Source organism: Oncorhynchus kisutch, linkage group LG13 (genome assembly GCF_002021735.2).
Source record: "Oncorhynchus kisutch isolate 150728-3 linkage group LG13, Okis_V2, whole genome shotgun sequence".
NCBI lineage: Eukaryota > Metazoa > Chordata > Actinopteri > Salmoniformes > Salmonidae > Oncorhynchus > Oncorhynchus kisutch.
The window spans coordinates 39,715,822-39,735,048 of record NC_034186.2 but is presented as its reverse complement, the minus strand read 5'-3'; the positions used below and the strand labels follow the sequence as shown (position 1 = coordinate 39,735,048).

At 42.3% G+C, this 19,227-nt stretch overlaps 1 protein-coding gene across 11 annotated transcripts in view; it reads right to left on the bottom strand.

Moving 5' to 3' along the window:
* Positions 1-11,697, bottom strand: part of LOC109902410 (unconventional myosin-IXb) — a 99,338-nt gene extending 87,641 nt beyond the window's left edge. For all 11 annotated transcript variants that reach the window (XR_004202398.1, XM_031786232.1, XM_031786234.1 and 8 more), the window contains exon 1: positions 11,290-11,697. The gene's annotated coding sequence lies outside the window, so the exon portion shown is untranslated. The remainder of the gene's footprint in view (positions 1-11,289) is intronic.
* Between the last annotated feature and the right edge of the window lie 7,530 nt (positions 11,698-19,227).

Genomic DNA, 19,227 nt, shown 5'->3' with positions numbered 1-19,227 from the left:
CAGGAAACCAAAGCGCACCCAGGACCTGTACTGCTAGTCAGAGAAAATGGAGAAAACAGGGTGGCCTTGACCGATCGTTGTGATTCTGGAGTAGCCAGGTTTAAGGTGGATGCTAGGACTGGGTCTGGTGCAGGGGAGTGCCTGTCATGTCTCTGGGCCTGGCTCACTGACCACAAAGGATAAAGGGGGAATGCATTACTTCTCACCAGGGCAAACAACCAGTCATCCTGTCCACACCACACACACGGCCAGACAGTGCTCTTCCTGAGAGAGCTAAGCTCAGGGACCGAACCGCTAGTGGGTGGGTGTAGAGCCATGGTCCAATAGTCTCTACCTGACCTGGGATACTAATTTTACAGTATATTATTTATAATGTAGAATGGCCTAGTCTACAGGAATAGAATATTTAAAAACACTACCAGTACCTGTTTGGGTACCTCCCTCCCTGTCTGGACAAGACAACCAAGGAAAATGTCTACATGGGCTGCCCCTAAACCTGTGATGTGGTCTTTGAAAGTGCATATTAAGATGCTGTCTAAGCCTACGCCATCTTCTGGGATAGCTCTTTGACGTGCATGATGCGACAAGTGGCTTTTAAATGCAGTCACCTGTCCATGACTCACACACACTTCACACGTCACTCTGCTGGAAAATTGCTGCATTTTGTGGATAAACATCAAGCTACACTAAAACTCCAGCTAAACACCTAGTTCAGTCTTTGATCATTCATCATCATGATGTCATTATGTTTTACTTCCTCATGTGCATGTTATTTTATGATGGCTGTGGTGGCCTGAATGAAGGCTCAGCACAACAGCCCCAAACAAATATATCCCTTCAAAATTGACAGTCTTGCTTTTTCACTTATACACTGCAATTGCAGCTATTTATAAACTCGCAATAAATTCAGATTGCCCACATTGAGAGATCAGTGTTGCCAGCAGGATTGTGGAGTGCCGTCCAAGTTCTGTCTCCAGCTTAAGCGTTTTCCATACGTTTAAAAAGTACCAAAAAAAACACGTTGTCGCCAAATCCGCACCACATAGCTTGGTTAGCTGCTCACTGCAGAATTCAAAGCTCTTTTTCTTCTTTCTCCCCACAAAACGACACACCCAGGAGCATTCCTGTCAATATACTGCAGGCAAGGCTTCTCTGGATTAGAGGCCCGCTCTGACCAAAACCTCAGCCAATCACAGACAGAGACATAGAGGACCTGGGCCCAACACCTGCAAGGACAACTCCATATTCTAGCCTATATTGGACAAACTTTTCAGAAATTACCAGTTCAGGGCAAACTGCTGAGCTTAAAAGAACTAATGGCTTAGTGTTCAAATAAATAAAACAAATGCTGGTACAAACTCCTATACTGTACTTGGAATTAATGCAAATATAAATTGGGACAGATGTTCTTAAAGGAGTGCATTACTGTAATGTGCCTACATAATGATAACTTGTCACCTTTTTTTAACACTAGCAGTGAATGAGTTACTTGGTGAGGGAACTGAAAGGTTTTTATTTAACCTTTATTTAAACTAGGCAAGTCATTTAAGAACAAATTCTTATTTACAATGAAAGCATAAAGGTAAACTACACTAACAAAGGATCACTCCTCCCTGCCCATCCCAGTATTCTTCAACAGGAGACAGGAAGAAAACAGCCTCCCTGAAAAACACAAAGACAGGCCTCTACGTGTCCAAGACCTTCATGCCAAGAAATGTCCTCAGCAATATTATCACATAGTAACTTAAGGCTGATTCATTCTCATTTCTCTAGTGACTTAACCTTTCCATTAGATTTAGATGTCATTTCAAAGTAAAGTCACAACTTGGCCTAGCCTATTAATTACAGAACCGTAATTTCAAGGCTGCAGCTCCTCTCCAAGTCAGGGTTCCAAACAAACTTTTTCCAGTTGATGGCACCAGCTCTTAATCTGGTCATACCGATTTTTTGACGCTGTGCAACGATAATGACCTGTGTCCCATAAATGTACCTGCATTCTATACAGAACCAGGCTAATAATGACTAGCCATCTTTTAAATTAGCATGGCTTGACATTCAGGTAAATTTTCCAGTGCCAACTGAAAGCTACTGGCCCAAATGACAAGAATACTGGCCCGGGAAAGCATCACTTAAGAGAGTTAGTCCGGGGGGGGGGGTCAATGCAAATCTGGCTAGGTATTTGGTTAACTAAAATCAAATCAAATTTTATTTGTCACAGATGTGCAGATGTTAATGCGAGTGTAGCTTGTGCTTCTAGTTCCGACAATGCAGTAATAACCAACGAGTAATCTAGCTAACAATTCCAAAACTACTACCTTATACACAAGTGTAAAGGGATAAAGAATATGTACATAAAGATATATGAATGAGTGATGGTACAGAGCGGCATAGGCAAGATGCAGTAGATGTATCAAGTACAGTATATACATATCAGATGAGTATGTAAACAAAGTGGCATAGTTTAAAGTGGCTAGTGATACATGTATTACATAAAGATGCAGTAGATGATAGAGTACAGTATATACGTATACATATGAGATAAATAATGTAGGGTATGTAAACATTATATAAGGTAGCATTGTTTAAAGTGGCTAGTGATATATTTTACATCATTTCCCATCAATTCCCATTATTAAAGTGGCTGGAGTTGAGTCAGTGTGTTGGCAGCAGCCACTCAATGTTAGTGGTGGCTGTTTAACAGTCTGATGGTCTTGAGATAAACAGCTTCTTTCAGTCTCTCGGTCCCAGCTTTGATGCACCTGCACTGACCTCGCCTTCTGGATGATAGCGGGGTGAACATGCAGTGGCTCGGGTGGTTGTTGTCCTTGATGATCTTTATGGCCTTCCTGTGACATCGGGTGGTGTAGGTGTCCTGGAGGCCATGTAGTTTGCCCCCGGTGATGCGTTGTGCAGACCTCACTACCCTCTGGAGAGCCTTACGGTTGTGGGCGGAGCAGTTGCCGTACCAGGCGGTGATACAGCCCGACAGGATGCTCTCGATTGTGCATCTGTAGAAGTTTGTGAGTGCTTTTGGTGACAAGCAGAATTTCTTCAGCCTCCTGAGGTTGAAGAGGCACTGCTGCGCCTTCTTCACGATGCTGTCTGTGTTGGTGGACCAATTCAGTTTGTCTGTGATGTGTACGCCGAGGAACTTAAAACTTACTACCCTCTCCACTACTGTTCCATCGATGTGGATAGGGGGGGGGGGGGGGGGGGGGGGGGGGGTGTTCCCTCTGCTGTTTCCTGAAGTCCACAATCATCTCCTTAGTTTTGTTGACGTTGAGTGTGAGGTTATTTTCCTGACACCACACTCCGAGGGCCCTCACCTCCTCCCTGTAGGCCGTCTCGTCGTTGTTGGTAATCAAGCCTACCACTGTTGTGTCGTCCGCAAACTTGATGATTGAGTTGGAGGCGTGCGTGGCCACGCAGTCGTGGGTGAACAGGGAGTACAGGAGAGGGCTCAGAACGCACCCTTGTGGGGCCCCAGTGTTGAGGATCAGCGGGGTGGAGATGTTACCTACCCTCACCACCTGGGGGCGGCAGTCAGGAAGTCCAGTACCCAGTTGCACAGGGCGGGGTCGAGACCCAGGGTCTCGAGCTTGATGACGAGTTTGGAGGGTACTATTGTGTTAAATGCCGAGCTGTAGTCGATGAACAGCATTCTCACATAGGTATTCCTCTTGTCCAGATGGGTTAGGGCAGTGTGCAGTGTGGTTGAGATTGCATCGTCTGTGGACCTATTTGGGCGGTAATCAAATTGGAGTGGGTCTAGGGTGTCAGGTAGGGTGGAGGTGATATGGTCCTTGACTAGTCTCTCAAAGCACTTCATGATGACGGAAGTGAGTGCTACGGGGCGGTAGTCGTTTAGCTCAGTTACCTTAGCTTTCTTGGGAACAGGAACAATGGTGGCCCTCTTGAAGCATGTGGGAACAACAGACTGGGATAGGGATTGATTGAATATGTCCGTAAACACACCAGCCAGCTGGTCTGCGCATGCTCTGAGGGCGCGGCTGGGGATGCCGTCTGGGCCTGCAGCCCTGCGAGGGTTAACACGTTAAAATGTTTTACTCACCTCGGCTGCAGTGAAGGAGAGTCCACATGTTTTGGTTGCGGGCTGTGTCAGTGGCACTGTATTGTCCTCAAAGCGGGCAAAAAAGTTATTTAGTCTGCCTGGGAGCAAGGCATCCTGGTCCGTGACTGGGCTGGTTTTCTTTTTGTAATCCGTGATTGACTGTAGACCCTGCCACATACCTCTTGTCTGAGCCGTTGAATTCTACTTTGTCGCTATACTGACGCTTAGCTTGTTTGATTGCCTTGCGGAAGGAATAGCTACACTGTTTGTATTCTGTCATGTTTCCGGTCACCTTGCCCTGATTAAAAGCAGTGGTTCGCGCTTTCAGTTTCACGCGAATGCTGCCATCAATCCACGGTTTCTGGTTTGGGAATGTTTTAATCGTTGCTATGGGAACGACAACTTCGACGCACGTTCTAATGAACTCTCTCACCGAATCAGCGTATTCGTCAATGTTGTTGTTTGACGCAATACGAAAGTATTACACCCAAGTATTATGACTTGGGTGTAGAAGCTGTTCAGGGTCCTGTTGGTTCCAGACTTGGAGCATCAGTTATGCTTGCCGTGCAGTAGCAGAGAGAACAGTCTATGACTTTGGTGGAGTCGGACAATTTAAGTCCTTCCTCTGACACCGCCTGTGTGTGTGAAATGTAACAAATAAAATCCTATTTACATTGACGGCCTACCCCGGGAAAAACACTAACAACCCTGGGCCAACTGTGTGCCGCCCTATGGGACTCTTAATCACGTCCGGTTGCGATACAGCCTGGAATCGAACCAGGGTCTGTAGTGATGGCTACAGCACTGAGATGCAGTGCCTTAGATGACTGCGCCACTCAGGAACCCCAAACAGAGCGCTCAACGTGGAACACGAACCCACGACCCGGAGATTAAGAGTCTCATGCTCTACGAATTGAGCTAGCCAGGCAAAGGATGTCAGGGAGCTCGGCCCCAGTGACGTACTGGGCCGTACACACCACCTTCTGTAGCGCAGGTGGTGACCACATACCACTTCTCAGTTCCTATGCTTCCTGGCTGATGTTTTTGGTCACTTTTAAATGCTGGCGGTGCTTTCACTCTAGTGGTAGCATGAGACAGAGTCTACAACCCACACAAGTGGCTCAGGTATTGCAGCTCATCCAGGATGGCACATCAATGCGAGCTGTGGCAAGAAGGTTTGCTGTGTCTGTCAGCGTAGTGTCCAGAGCATGGAGGCGCTACCAGCAGACAGGCCAGTACTTCAGGAGACGTGGAGGAGGCCAACAACCCAGCAGCAGGACCGCTACCTCGACCTTTGTGCAAGGAGGAGCAGGAGGAGCACTGCCAGAGCCCTGCAAAATGACCTCTGGGCAGGCCACAAATGTGCATATGTCTGCTCAAATGGTCAGAAACAGACTCCATGAGGGTGTTATGGGGGTTGTGGGAGTTGTGCTTACAGCCCAACACTGTGCAGGACGTTTGGCATTTGCCAGAGAACACCAAGATTGGCAGATGAAAGCAGGTTCACACTGAGCACGTGACAGACGTGACAGTCTGGAGATGCCATGGAGAACGTTCTGGTGCCTGCAACATCCTCCAGCATGACCGGTTTGGCAGTGGGTCAGTCATGGTGTGGGGTGGCATTTCTTTGGGGGGGCCGCACAGCCCTCCATGTGCTCGCCAGAGGTAGCCTGACTGCCATTAGGTACCGAGATGAGATCCTCAGACCCCTTGTGAGACCATATGCTGGTGCGGTTGGCCCTGGGTTCCTCCTAATGCAAGACAATGCTAGACCTCATGTGGCAGCAGTTCCTGCAAGAGGAAGGCATTGATACTATGGACTGGCCCGCCCGTTCCCCAGATCTGAATCGAATTGAGCACATCTGGGACATCATGTCTCGCTCCATCCACCAACGCCACGTTGCACCACAGACTGTCCAGAAGTTGGCGGATGCTTTAGTCCAGGTCTGGGAGGAGATCCCTCAGGAGACCATCCGCCACCTCATCAGGAGCATGCCCAGGCGTTGTAGGGAGGTCATACAGGCACGTGGAGGCCACACACACTACTGAGCCTCATTTTGACTTGTTTTAAGGACATTACATCAAAAGTTGGATGAGCTTGTAGTGTAGTTTTCCACTTTAATTTTGAGTGTGACTACAAATCCAGACCTCCATGGGTTGATAAATTTGATTTCCATTGATAATTTGTGTGATTTTGTTGTCAGCACATTCAACTGTGTGAAGAAAAAAGTATTTAATTAGAATACTTAATTCATTCAGATCTAGGGTGTTATTTTAGTGTTCCCTTTATTTTTTTGAGCAGTGTATACACACACACTCACACTTCTTTTTACGTTCTAAGTCCATAACAACGAAATCAGAAAACAACTTATGCAGTCTGGGAGCAATCCCCCACCAATGTGGAGGGTGGAGTTTCCCCATGAATTAAATTGCGCACCCTACAAGAGACCTGTGTTTGACTAGCAGTGTTTTTGTACTGCACAATGTAATGGCAGAGTTTACAACATTTAATTGTAGAAAGTTTTTTGGGAAAGCCTTTAGAAATGTTTTATTTAAACAGTTCATGACTGAATTGTCCATCGCTAAGATTTAAATATGACTTTGGAACAAACTTTTATACCTGGTTTGCATACCCATTACTGTTTAAATAAATCTTGATAAAAAATAAAAAAATGTGACCAATGAAAACAATTCACTGCCACCCTAGCGACCAATTTTAAATTGATGTCGCATCGCCATGTCAAAGGGTCTACTGTTTTGGTCGCAGTCTCGAATCCTGCAATTGTGTGAGTTTAAGTCCTTTCATCTTCTAAAATAATTTCAATGCCACTGAATAACTGCTTAGACTGTTGTATAGTATCATGCGAGGGCAGGTGGCTTTGACTACTTCTACAGGTAGACCAGGCAGCATATAAACAGACTGGGGGAGCTGGGGGACTCATTAGTGTTTCTAACAAGAGAACGGATCAGATTCCCAAATCCTATTCTTTACCATTTGGAGGGTAAAAAATTAAATTAAATTTTAAAAATCTGACCATGGAAGTGCAGAGGGACTCTTCAGGGTTTGTTACAGAGAACACTGCAATACCAGCACTGGGCTACACATCCTTCTCCACACTCCAAGTCCAAACATGGATACCTTTTAAACCAGAATGGTTTCAAATCTATGAAGTCACATACAAAAAGTGAATGTATCATGCATAGGCCTACTTAATTACGAACTACGCAAAAATATAAAATGCAACAGGCAGCAATTTTACTGTGTTACAGTTCAAAAGGAAATGAGTCAATTGAAATAAATTCATTATGCCCTAGTCTATGGATTTCACATGACTAGGCAGGGGTGCAGCCATGGGTGGGCCTGTTTCCCTTGTGGGTGGGCCTATACCCTCCCAGGCCCACCCATGGCAGCGCCCCTGCCTAGTCATGTGAAATCCATAGATTAGGGACTAATGATTGAGGCCTGTTGGACATACTGCCAAATTCTCTAAAATGACATTGGAGGCAGCTTATGGTAGAGAAATTAACATTGAATACACTGGTAGCATCTCTGGTGGACATTCTTGCAGTCAGCATGCCAATTGCACATTCCCTCAACTTGGGACATCTGTGGCATTGTGACAAAACTGCTCATTTTAGAGTGGCCTTTTACTCTACCCAGCACAATGTGCACCTGTATAATGATCATGCTGTTTAATCAGCTTCTTGATATGCCACACCTGTCAGGTGGATGGATTATCTTGTCAAAGGAGAAATATTCACTCACAGGGATTTAAACAAATTTGTGCACAAAATCGGAGAGAAATAAGCTTTCTGTGCACATGGAATATTTCTGGGATTTTTTATTTCAGCTCATGAAACCAACACTTTCCATGTTGTGTTTATATTTTTGTTCAGTATACTTTCTCTGACCTAATTTCGCAAAGTAGCCATGAGTCATCATTGCTTAGGGCCTGCATGGAAAAATGAGGGTGACTTCCCAAGTTATTCGAGAAACTCAGAACGACACAGTCAGGAACAGGCTTGGGAGATAAGATCGCTAGAGATGGTTCCCAGACAGCTTTCATCTATTCACTAAACGCACCCACCCATATACATCACTTTGCTTAACCACTTCTGAGAGTCATCATCTAAAAATAAGAAACACATTTACGCACAATTAATAACACAATAGGCCTACACCATACAGTCAATGGCTTACACTCAAGCCTCCGACATACACCGAGTACACCAAACATTAGGAACGCCATCCTAATATTGAGTTGCATGCGCCTCCCCCTCAGAACAGCCTCAATTTGTTGGGCCATAGACTACAGGGTGTCAAAAAAGTTCCACAGGGATGCTGGCCCATGTTGACTTCAATGCTTCCCACAGTTGCGCCTAGTTAACTGGATGGCCTTTGGGTGGTGGACCATTTTTGATACAAACAGGAAACTGGAAACGCATGAAAAACCCTGCAGTGTTGCAGTTCTTGACACAAACCGCTGTCCCTAGCACCTACTACCATACCCTGTTCAAAGGCACTTAAATCTTTTGTCTTCTCCATTCACCCTCTGAATGGCACACATACACAATCAATGTCTCAAGGCTTAAATTATTTAACCTGTCGCCTTCCCTTTAACAAGTGACATAAATAAGGGATCATAGCTGTCAGTGTCATGGAAAGAGCAGGTGTTCTTAATGTTTTGTACACTCATTGTACAGTAGCATCATTCGTTAAGGCTATAGTATGAGACTAAGAAATGTAGGGCCTAGGAAACAACCCAATTAAAAAAGTGTAAACATTTAATGCAGTTGTGTAACATGCTGTGTGCTTGATAAGACATAAACAGGGAACAACAACAGTTCCTGTATTAAAGTGCTAGACCTACAGGTTTAGTTTTGGTGAATTAATCAAACTGATGGAAAGCTCTTTTCAGAGAAGTCTCATCTGCTTAGTTGCTTATGCAAAAGCAATGTGGCCTGTGCAAATAGGAAAAAGGATTGTGGATGAAGTGTGGATTTCTGTTAAGTTAGCCTATGTACTGAGACACGGAGCAAATATTTTCTATCACATTAGCCTACTATCAGAGAGAATAGACTGCTTGTAAAATGATGTATCAAAGCATTCCTTTATCAAAGTGTTGTAAATGGAGTGAATATCAAGACATATCTGGCTGATAAAGAAATTACATTGATCTTTCCACCCACAGTTCCACTCAATTGCATCCGCCAGGCTGTTTAGGCCAATTAGAACTCGACTCCTAAAAATGGAACATCACCCTGAGCTTTAACCCTCCCTCTTTTCCAACACCAGTAGCCTGACAACAGTAGGGCAATGGTGTATGAGCCAGGGGCCATATGGCCCTTAAGACAAACAAAATCAACTTTATGTGGATCCAGTGTGCTTTCTGCAGTGCATCCAGAAGTAAATTATTCAAATGAAACCCTGTCTTTCATATCTTTAACATTCCAAGGCATTTGAGTCAGCTATGAAACAAAGTCTCTATTTATTACATTGGTTTCCTGTTCCCCAATCAGGTTTACTAATCAAAGTTAGGGGTCAAAATGGTCGCTGTATCTTGTTCAGCACAGAACTCTTTCAAAGAAGTTGAAGCTGTAAGGGCCACTAAATGCAGACACATGGCAAACAGAGCAGCTTAGAGAGGGAAGTGTAAATACACTATTTCATCAGAAGGAAATGACTTGCACATTACACACCCCCACTGGAATAACACCAAATAGCAAGTTCAAGAATGACAGACTTCAGCTAAACATACACCTAATTTCACTGTTGGGATCTTGCACCTTAAAAAGCACAAGAAAGACGATTGGCACTCCCCATCTCAGATTGTTCTGAAATCGTTTATGTTAGAAACAGATGAGATTAGTATTCCAGGAACATTATTTTGTTGAATTGAATTTGATCACTGAGAAATTCAGCTAATTGATTGCACACAAGTTGGCTATTTAAAATGTATAGGATTATTATATTAAAAATATAACCTAAAATCCAAGTTGGAGTAAACATTTTCTAACAATGAGTTAGACATGAGGAACCCAAACAAATGGTCAAGACACCCACATCCCACCCCAACAACAAGTATATAGTATCAGTTATCTATGTTTGACAAGTAGTATGGAGCTGGGGCTCTGAGTATTGTTTCTTTATCCTACGTAATGTATTTTAAGTGAATTTTGTGATGTTTTTTTCCCCCCCTGTCCAGAGAAATTAGTCATTGAAGTTGTTGGGTTTATGTCCCAGCTTACATCCTGATTTTACCAGGGCCTGACCACTAAATTGTGTTTTTTTTTTTTTAAAGAATCCCTCCTATTCATTGGAATTGGTCCACAAATGCAAAAAAAATAATTACAAAAAATATTTTAAAAAGTGGTACCGTGGTTGTCTTACTCATTAGAAAAAAAGTTTGGTCCAAATCATGTGTTAGGTACTATATTTTTTCGAAATTATATGAATCCTAAAAAAATGTAAATGGACAATATGGGTGCAATCAATTACCTAATTTCTCAGAGATATAATTATATTTCAACAAAATAATGTTTCCAGAATGCTTATCTTATCTGCTTCTAACTGTTCTGAATTTGTTTCTGTAATAAGAGATGGGTGTCAGGGCTTGCTGAAATGACATGGAACGACCTTGTTCCTATTTGGGTCTTTTTCTGTTTGTAATTAAGTTTTTCCACAGGTCATACATTAGTAATGTAGCTACAATGCTGTGGAGGATTTTGGCAGCATGTGGTTGGGTGGAGGTGAAAGGACGTGGGACTGAATTACAGAGGAGAGAGTCCTCTAACTTTGAAGTGGCTACCCCACTCTTTTTTGCTCAAAGATGTGTCATAAAACGTATGTCAGCGACACGTGTGTGTGTAAGCTCAGACAATGAGCACTCGTTGTCACAATGTATAGAGACAAATGGGTTTTGTTAAATTCACTACCAACTTGTCTGGCTGCTTTTTTTGGACATTGGAATGAGAATCAAAGAGGAAGTAGACATTGAGGTAACTTCAATTATAGACATCAATGAACTGCAGTGAAATGTCTTATCACTATTGATTACTATAGCGACACTTCGTTGACTAAAACTCCTACACCAAATTATTTGGATACGGCACAACAATTCTGTCTAGGGTCTGCTTCTCTTATTTCATTGATTTGTTCATTGACAAACTTACGTTCAGAACAAGCATTGTAACTAGATAAACATACATTATCTTACCTTGTTCAGTTGTTTTTCTCATCGTCGAAGATGACTCCTTTCCTTATTGTGTTTCCCGCATACAACTGACGGATAATTTAAAAAGCTGCTTTTGTAGTTCCCTTGTTGATTAAATCAAGACTGGCTAACCAAATACATTCAGCTAACGCTAGCCTGTTAGCTAAGGACGTTGTCGTTCAGAATCAAGCAGTAAAATTACGCAATTAAATTAGCTAACAGTCAAAAACATAAGCAACCCGCAAAGTTATGCATCTACAAGGTGGTGTACCTGTTTGCTATTGCTATCTTTCCCGAATATTAAAACCCGTATTTTAGTAAAATACGTTGAATTGTACATCCTTTTCAAACCTACTGGCTGGCTTTTCGAGCTGACTAATAACTGCTAGCCAGCTACTCTACTTCCTTTTTCTAGCAAAGTACTATTCTGCCAGCAGCACAAATGATAACGTCACTTTAGTTATGGCAATAAAAAAAATCTAGATAAAAGCCCGCATTTCAACACATTACAATATCATTAGTTGATTACAAATATATATTTATTTTTTTATCAGCAGCCATTTTTATTGTGCCAACAAGAAATGTCGATAAGTAATTTATGAAAACAAATCCAAAATAAGGTTGATTTTTTTTTTTAAGACCAATAATGACAAAATACAATGTTGACGCTGGTATGTTGAGAAAATTGGGCTGTAGAGAGAACTTTTCTACCTGTCTTAGCTAAAGGGGAGTGGAAAAATACTCATTAGGGTCTCTACTAACAAAATATGGTTTGTTTTTTAGGGGGACTGTGTCACAAGGCCTGCTGCTAGCTTTTCACTCCACCCAATCTATATCCTCCAATGGAACACACTGTAATAGACTTTACATGGGAAAACCAAATCTACTTGTGTCAGCTAAAGTGGGGTGGGAAATTCTCAGTAGGGTCTATACTAACCAAATAGGTGTCGTTTTGGAGGGAGAACTGTTTTGTACATATTCAGCAGCACTTCGTTCTCCACCCCCTCCATAAAGTAATTCCAATAACATATATTTGTTTGTTTTTTCAAAGTGTATTTCTTTAAATTTCAGCATACCAGTATTTGTGTAAACTTCGAAAAGAAATGCTGGGATAAAATACTTCATTCTTAATTTATTTGGTCAAATGTAGTTGCAGTCAGAGGTGGAAGAAGTACCTAATTGTCATACTTGAGAAAAAAGTAACGATAACTTACTAGAAAATGAGTCAAGTAAAAGTGATGGTCACCCAGTAAAACACTACTTGCGTAAAAGTCTAAAACAATTGTTTTAAATATACTTAAGTATCAAAAGTAAATATAATTGCAAAAATATTCTCATGTATCAAAAGTAAGTCTAAATAATTTAAAATTCCTTATATTAAGCAAACTAGACGGCACCATGTTTTATTGATTTATTTCCGGATATCCAGGGGCACACTCCAACACTTAGACATCATTTACAAACGAAGCATGACTGTTTAGAGTGTCCGATAAATCAGAGTAAGTAGGGAACACCAGGGATGTTCTCTTAATAAGCGCATGAATTTGACTCTTTTCCGGTCCTTCAAAATGTAACTTCAAAATGTCCTTCAAAATGTAAGTATTTTTGGGTGTCAGGGAAAATATATTGAGTAAAAATTGCATGACTTTCTTAAGAAATGTAATTAAGTAAAAGTTGTCAAAAATATAAATAGAAAATACTTTAGTAGATACTTTAAAGTACTACTTAAGTGGTTTTTAGGGGGGTATGTTTACACCACTGGTTGCAATGCTGTGAAAAACAGTAGTATTGCAGGAGATGGCAAAAAAAAAATAGCTATTCTCAGTTTAGCATGTCTTTGCAGGGGGACTCTTATTTAGAAAAGATCATTCCCGATTGTGCTTTCATCATAATATCCTGCTGCTAGGAGAACGGTTCTCTCTAGCGGGCTACGCGCGGTGGGAAAAAGTTGAGAAAAAGCTGCAAGCGATATTCCATACAAAGCACTGTTGCACCAAAAATTTAATTGCTCAGCACCCTCTACAGATATTAGATGAGTGATGCACTTTGAGTACAGTTGTAACATCACAGACGAAAGTGGAAACCGGCTTAGTTTGATTTGTCTTTTATTTGTCTGGTAGAGATAAAATCAAATAGATGCAACTATTACACTGGTGGTTCACTTCGGTGGTGTTGGTCGTACCCCACCTATTTCTACAATTTCTCTTAAAATGTGATTTTTAACCTAATCCTTAACCCTGTAACCTCAATACCCAGAAAACAGAGGTCAAACAGGGAAATGGTTCCAATCGTTTTTCCATCATTCATTTTTCCCATAGGGAATTTTAGAAACACTGAAAATTAGGGATGCACAATATATTAGTAAGAATTGTCCGATATTGGCTAAAAATGCCAACATCAGCATCATCCCGATGTATAGTTTAATGCCAATGTGCAAAACCGGTGTCAAAGCTGATGTGCATACCTATATAACGTAGGTAGATGAAGTAGTGATGCCACAAACAATAAGGCGCAACACGTGCAACAGCATTCCTAACCTAGCCCACAATGTCTGCCGTTGTGGATCGAGCAGTCTTTTGTCGAGACAATTCAAAGGCGAAATCCATTAACACCAAGATAATGAAATGCATTGCCCTTGACAATCTATCTTTCTCTGTCGCAGATGATGTTGGCTTTCGCCGACTGGTCAGGCACCGGTACACACTACCAAGTAGACACTATTTTTCAAATGTTGTTTTACAGTATTGTTGAAACTCACATCCATGAGCTACTTGCTATGGGAGTCACTGTTATTAGCTTCACAACTGACATTTGGACCAGCGATGTCAGCCACATGAGCATTATGAGTCTGACAGCACAGTGGGTCCATGAGGATTTCATACTGAGGAAAGCTGTATTGCATGCTCAAGAATGTGCTGGTTCTCATACCGCTGCTGCCATTTCAATTGCATTTGAGAACATGTTTGACACATGAACACTCCTAGATCCATTCGAACAACTGACTCGAGAAATAAGCTCAACTGTGTCTGCAGCAGACGTGATACCCTCTGTCATGGCATTGAAACGCCTGCTCAACAAAAATACGAACACAGACCGTCGGCTTAACTTGGAAAGGTACTCTACTAGAGGCTGTGAACAAGTGATTCGGGAGCATTCTCTCTGAGCCTCTACTGCGTTGCCACCATGCTCGATACTAGGTACAAGGACTGCTACTTCAATGCAGACAAGAAACAGGGTTTAAGTGAAATGTTAGACACAGCTGGACAAGATGGAAACGGACACAGTGACAGTGCGCACCGAGGAAGTGAAGCCACAAAAAGACAGAGCTGAAACTTCACTGCTTGACATGTATGATGATATCCTGGTTGAGAATGAAACGACTGAACAAATGAACAATGAAACAGCACAGCAAGTAAGTGAAAGAAATTGGTTTTGATTATGTTTTACTAGTAATAGGGACATACGTAAATGCCAACAAAATAACTTTTGATCAGTGTGTGTGTGTTTCAACTATTTAACTGTACTAGAATGACGATGCAATCTCAACCAATCTCAACCACACTGCACACTGCCCTAACCCATCTGGACAAGAGGAATACCTATGTGAGAATGCTGTTCATCGGCTACAGCTCGGCATTCAACACCATAGTACCCTCCAAGCTCGTCATCAAGCTCGAGACCCTGGGTCTCGACCCCGCCCTGTGCAACTGGGTACTGGACTTCCTGACGGGCCGCCCCCAGGTGGTGAGGGTAGGCAACAACATCTCCTCCCCGCTGATCCTCAACACTGGGGCCCCACAAGGGTGCGTTCTGAGCCCTCTCCTGTACTCCCTGTTCACCCACGACTGCGTGGCCACGCACGCCTCCAACTCAATCATCAAGTTTGCGGATGACACAACAGTGGTAGGCTTGATTACCAACAACGACGAGACGGCCTACAGGGAGGAGGTGAGGGCCCTCTGAGTGTGGTGTCAGGAAAATAACCTCACACTCAACGTCAACAAAACTAAGGAGATGATTGTGGACTTCAGGAAACAGCAGAGGGAACACCCCCCCATCCACATCGATGGAACAGTAGTGGAGAGGGTAGCAAGTTTTAAGTTCCTCGGCATATACATCACAGACAAACTGAATTGGTCCACTCACACAGACAGCATCGTGAGGAAGGCGCAGCAGCGCCTCTTCAACCTCAGGAGGCTGAAGAAATTCGGCTTGTCACCAAAAGCACTCACAAACTTCTACAGATGCACAATCGAGAGCATCCTGGCGGGCTGTATCACCGCCTGGTATGGCAACTGCACCGCCCTCAACCGTAAGGCTCTCCAGAGGGTAGTGAGGTCTGCACAATGCATCACCGGGGGCAAACTACCTGCCCTCCAGGACACCTACACCACCCGATGCTACAGGAAGGCCATAAAGATCATCAAGGACATCAACCACCCGAGCCACTGCCTGTTCACCCCGCTGTCATCCAGAAGGCGAGGTCAGTACAGGTGCATCAAAGCTGGGACCGAGAGACTGAAAAACAGCTTCTATCTCAAGGCCATCAGACTGTTAAACAGCCACCACTAACATTGAGTGGCTACTGCCAACACACTGTCAATGACACTGACTCTACTCCAGCCACTTTAATCATGGGAATTGATGGGAAATGATGTAAATATATCACTAGCCACTTTAAACAATGCTACCTTATATAATGTTACCTACCCTACATTATTCATCTCATATGCATACGTAGATACTGTACTCTATATCATCGACTGCATCCTTATGTAATACATGTATCACTAGCCACTTTAACTATGCCACTTGGTTTACATACTCATCTCATATGTATATACTGTACTCGATATCATCTACTGTATCTTGCCTATGCTGCTCTGTACCATCACTCCTTCATATATCCTTATGTACATATTCTTTATCCCCTTACACTGTGTATAAGACAGTAGTTTTTTTTGGAATTGTTAGTTAGATTACTTGTTCGTTATTACTGCATTGTCGGAACTAGAAGCACAAGCATTTCGCTACACTCGCATGAACATCTGCTAACCATGTGTATGTGACAAATAAATTTGATTTAATTTGATTTGAATGCTTAAAAGGCTGCAAAAATGTTAAATATCGGTATCATTTTTTTTGGCAAGGAAAATATCAGTATTGTCCAAAAATGTCATATCGGTGCCTCCCTACTTAAAATAAGGCTTACCCTGGCGTGACGTTTTGATAATCTAGAAGAAAAGAAACGCACACCTATTTAGGCGAGGTACTGGCTAGCGGAGTAGAAAACTTGAAAATTAAAGTGAGCCGTACACTCTAGGAGCGACGTTTTGATAACCATGTAAATCTCTCTCGAACAAAGTGACTTTTATCAATATATTCGGCTCCATTTACTCAGTTTCGAAAATGCTAATTAGCATCAAAGTAGACATCATGCAAGACGACTGCAAGCTCCTGCACGTCATCTCTAGCTGACACCTTTGCTAATTGGTGTTGTGTCAATTTAAAACTTCCACAAGATAGTTCACAGAATTGTCCATTTAAATGTTGCCAATTTATTCTTTACTACATTTAGCAAAAATTAGATATGTCATCCAGGTCTCTTACCATTGCCCTGATTCGCCAGTCTTGTCCAGATCATTATGGCATATGTAATTCTTCATGATAGCCACATTAGCAGTTGATTAGCATTTTATTTGGGGGGGGTAAATACAGGCAAATATATACTGACAATTAAAGGCCACTAAAATTGTCACCCAACACAATGATACAGTTGTCTCAAGTTGAGGGAGCGTGCCATTGGCATGCTGACTGCAGGAATGTCCACCAGAGCTGTTGCCAGATAATTAAATGTTAATTTCTCTACCATAATCCGCCTCCAACGTCATTTTGGGGAATTTGGCAGTATGTCCAACCGGCCTTACAACCGTAAACCAGCCCAGGACCTCCACTTCCGGCTTCTTCACATGCAGGATCGTCTAAGACCAGTCACCCAGACAGCTGTGGAAACTGAGGAGTATTTCTGTCCCAAGTGTGTGGGCCTATGCCCTCCCACCCATGACTGCTCCCCTGCCCAGTCATGTGAAATACATAGATTAGGGCAGTAAAATCTTTTGAATTGTTGCGTTTATATTTTTGTTCAGTATATTGATAAGAATCCCCTTGTCCTAGAAAGATTTACAAAACACAGCCCTTGTTTTAAGTATTTCTAAAATCCCCTATGGGAAAATGTAATGGTGGAAAAACATTTCCTTGTTTGACCTTTAGGTTTTATGGGTATTATGACTCATACGGTTGTACTCTATACACCGAGTTGCAATTCACATAATAATAAGGAATTAATTCCCCTCGACCACACCCACAAATTGGGGGAAACAACCATTCATTCCCATTGAACCCCAGTGTAAAAGACCCAACATGCCGAAAAGCTGTGATGTTCAATGTACATGTAACCAGGTCAAAAATCCCGACCTGCAATGCTCCAATGTAGGGAAATATAGCCTGCAAGAAGAGCCCTGTGACTTCAGGCAATTCAGAGTGGGAAATGAGGGGACCCGGTGTCCAAGAAAGCAACATGTAGCAATGTGTGTGAAAAACACTTAATTACAGGTGAAACATTTAACTTGTTTAGTATCCCCCTAAGTTTCAAAAGTTACTATGGGCACAGCCAAACAATGGAAGTGATGGATTCAAATTCACTTACGTGAGCTAGACCTACAGTAGGCTAGTTCTGTTGTGATAATAATAATAATATAAAAATCATCCACATTAGAGGAAAACTGATCAACGCATCCTACATTAATGTGGTTACAAAACCATTCATAAGATCCCTAACACACACGGGTACAGACCATTCAGTGCTTTCAGGGTATGTTCATTGTCAGTGACAACTGCAAGTACTACTTCAATGTACAGTACATGTAGGTCTAATGAAAAATAATATAGTAACTTGTATTTAAATGTAGTAATTCAACAACAAACGCTGTTTAGCCTGCATATCTTTTACAGCATGTCAATGCCTCATTGTTCAAGTGGTTTGCAAGTGATTTCTATTTTTCGAATGGTTGTCAAGTCCTTTGGGTCTTTTTCATTGAGCTCATCTCTCCATCTGTCCTGTACAACTATTTGCAATGCATCAGCGCAACAATGTTATAACCTGACAAAAGTGATCACACCAATGCACTTTCTCTCCTCAACTTTCCCCTACATGCATGTTCTATGCTGTAGGCCTGTTTTACATGTTGCAATTAGGAAGAGCAAGCCTGATCCTTTCCCCAATAGGCATGGTATAAAAAATATATCAAAATGTCCTGTAACTTTTGTAGCCTATAGCTTTTCCTGGGATTTCACGAGAAGAGGAATGACCTATGGCGGAGAGGCTTGCATAGCCTGCTGCACACGGGAACAGCTGAAAGAGAGAGGCTAGTGATGTGTAGCCGAATTCTACCTGTCAGTGCCAGGCTACTCTGTATTTTTTTGTCATATTACAAATATTCTGCTAATGTCTCCAGTCATATAGTCCTATGGCCAACATTTTTGCTGACAATGACATGAAATGTCTCTGCCATTTTCTATAGACATAGGAATTCTTCCATGCAGCCATCTCACACAGTAGGGTAGGATCCCTACACATAAAGCCTCAAATAAAGCAATGTTTGCACAATTTTTATATAGGCCTATATACAGTTAATTCAAACGGATTATGAAAACAGGATCTTCGAATAGTTTCATTAATTAAGGGCCTGTGTTTGTAGCCATGTCTGCGATGCTAGGCAATATGTTTGAGATAAATCATTTTGTATTGTTTAAAAGGAACAAAGTTGTACAATATCATGGAAATAACTCAGTTTAAGCAGGACTCTCCAACCCTGTCTCTGAACAGCTACCTGTAGGTTTTTGCTCCAACCCTAATCTAGCACACCTGATTCTAATAATTAG